The 2,970-nt window shown below is 29.4% G+C and overlaps 1 long non-coding RNA gene across 1 annotated transcript; it reads right to left on the reverse strand.

Annotated features, from left to right (window-relative positions):
- Nucleotides 1-1,006: 1,006 nt before the first annotated feature.
- On the reverse strand, nucleotides 1,007-2,763 carry LOC145012705 (uncharacterized). Its single transcript, XR_013664638.1, has 3 exons — nucleotides 2,203-2,763; nucleotides 1,970-2,101; nucleotides 1,007-1,121 (listed from the first exon to the last, which is right to left on the reverse strand). It is a non-coding gene; the product is annotated as an uncharacterized LOC145012705 (long non-coding RNA).
- Between the last annotated feature and the right edge of the window lie 207 nt (nucleotides 2,764-2,970).

Raw genomic sequence — 2,970 nt, forward strand, 5'->3', positions numbered from 1 at the left:
ATTAGACATACACATTTTTAAATAAATATTATACATGCATAGATAACATATTTATGCGTTGGAATAAATTTTCCACAAATGATCAACTAACACATTTCGTAGACTGAAGTGTGCTTCTTTATCTTTAATACGTTTATATCGAGCAAGAAATTGTTGGAATTCAGTGTTTTCGTCTCTCATCAATTCAATCTCTATCATATTTGTAATATATATTTTAATTATAAGTTTTTGTAAAATACGTAATTATTTTTTAAAATTTCAAGATGTATTTAATTTTTTATATGAATTTGATGAAAAAAAAACAAATTTTATATTTATAATTAATTACTATAACTTAATATATAATAAAATATTACAATTATTAAATATTATATTTAAATTATATTTAGTAGGTAAAAATGAACTAGAAATGTATAAATATATATAAACAGAGAGACTAAAACCGACAACGTAAAGTTCATCTACATTTTGAGGGAAATGAATAGTATACCACCATATTTTGTGTAATACTATTCATACCCCCTAAAATTGGGGAATAAATGGAGGATGATTGGAGAAGAATGGGGGAGAAATGGGAGAAAAATAGAGAATGAGAGTGGGATGGAGATGCTCTAAAAACCCTTTTGGCAATCAGCGGCACAAAAAAATGTGCCACGAAAAACGCTCCCACTAAAGATACTTTTTGGTTGTGTCGCTGCAACCTTTTTGACTTTTAGTGACACTTTTTGTTATGCCACTAAAACATTTTTGGACTTTAGTTACACTTTTTTTGATGTCACTATTTATTAGATATAAAATTTCATTTTCCTATTTTTGGTAGCATAACTTTTTTTTTTATCAAAAAATGTATATTGAAAAATTAGCTTTGATTCTTTAAAAACACAATATCATTTCTTAGATTAAAATTTAACTTGTCTAACATCAATAGTCTTAATATTTAATATACAATATCATTAAAATTTAATAAGTCTAAATGGTGCTACTAACACTCAAAAAATAAAAACTATCCATCTAAATATGTGTTGAGGTAAAAAGAAACTCGAATGCAGATAATTCCTCTGAAAGCATGTCTATAACTCTGGGACCCTCCATGACATCGTTTATGATGCTTAAGTAGGCGTCTGCATTAAAACAAAACATAACAACTTGTTTCATATTTAAAACGAACATTTAATTATCAAATCATAACAAATGTCTTATATTTTTTACAGCTAGTTGATAAACACATCAGATCCTATGACTAATACTATTAGACATAAACATTATTGATGTTAAATCTCTAAGAGAATAGATACTTATTTTGATTTTTAGTCATTTTTTGACATTAATGTGTGACCTATTTGGGTGATAATTAAACTAACTAAACAGAGTACTTCATATCATCCACTTATTTGTTTTATACTTATTTTTTAGCACTTTATATTGTAATATTTAATGATCATAATTATTATAATTGGACTATGTAATAACAAAGATAATTAAAACATGGTGAATTTGCATATGTCGGTTATCCCTTCCACCATCCATGAAACCTGATAAACACCCTAGTGTTTGGACATGGACATCACGATATCCAGCAACTTCCAAAAACTGTTGCAGCTATATAACTTACTGAAAATGTGAAATCAGTAAAGGTGCATCAGTAAGACTCATGCCAATTAGTGGAAATTAAGAAAACTTTAAGTATCAAGATTGTAGTAGATGTTTCATTTTCTAGTGGTCATGTTGATATATCACCCATGTTTTGAAATGTATAATTGTACATTCTTTGAGACTACACCCATGTTTTTTTCTAGTGATTTTGTTGAAATATCACCTACTCAATCGATTCTCTCGGACAATATATCAAACACCCGGTGTGCCTGTTCTATTAACACACAAAAAACATATCACAAGCATGGACAAAATCCAATTAAAAAAAATGCTAAGATAGATAAATTTTAAATTGGTTATGTTTAAGATAACCTACTTAGCAATGTCATGGGTTCCAAAACTTGCCCAGAAAGTGATCATCCATAAATGAGGAGCACCATTGTTAGATTTACTTTTGTTAAGGAGGTATTAATTTTGGAAAGATCAACGAACATAGCTTCATTAGTTCCTGAGATAAATTTATAACGAACCAAAAATCAAATAAATATCACCTTGAAAAGTAAAAAATTTAAGCATAAAATAAAATATAAGTTATTAAAGCATATTCACCATGATTCATCTATGGAATATAATTCAAGTGTTTGTGGTCTTTGGTGGTCATTAATGAATTGACCGAAATCCACAAAAACACACACCATGGATTTTGCCTACCCAAAATTCCTGCAACGAAAAACCCCAAATTACCTACAATTACAAATTTGAATCTTATATTAATATTAAGTGAACAAAAAAAATAAAAATAAAAACTAATAAATCGATTGTATTGTTTCAAAATCAAACATATCTGACTAGTCTATAGTTAATGTTTTCAAAGAAAAATGAAATCAGTTAAATCTAAGCTTGTTGGCATTGAAAGGAATCCTTTATCCAACATGAATTTCGTGATTCCCCATTTTTCTAGGGTTCATTAGATAGTAATGCTGGTGTAAGCTTTTAAGAAAGTAGAAATTGGTGGTGTTGGAGAATCAAATAGGACATCATCAAGCATGAAGAAATGACATCGCCGCTCTGAGATGGTTACAAGTCCGATCCGGGGATGCGTTGCCTGTGGAACGGTGGTCCTCAAGGAGGATTGGAGGACTGGAGGTTAGAATTAGAAAGTGAGAAGTAGATTTCTTGCTTTGGCATCGATTGGGGAAAAAATACTAATGCTTTTATCCTGGGGGAATTAGGAGCGGCAACTCTAACTTAGTGTAGAATTTTATGTTTGTCAGAAACCGATTTGAATTTTTAAGAAGTCTGAATTTTTAAGACGGTTTGAATTTTTAAGATCTGAATTTTTAATATTCTGTTTGGTTGGAACCTCTGAATCGTAAC

Source organism: Lactuca saligna, chromosome 8, assembly GCF_052625555.1.
Source record: "Lactuca saligna cultivar CGN05327 chromosome 8, ASM5262555v1, whole genome shotgun sequence".
Lineage (NCBI taxonomy): Eukaryota > Viridiplantae > Streptophyta > Magnoliopsida > Asterales > Asteraceae > Lactuca > Lactuca saligna.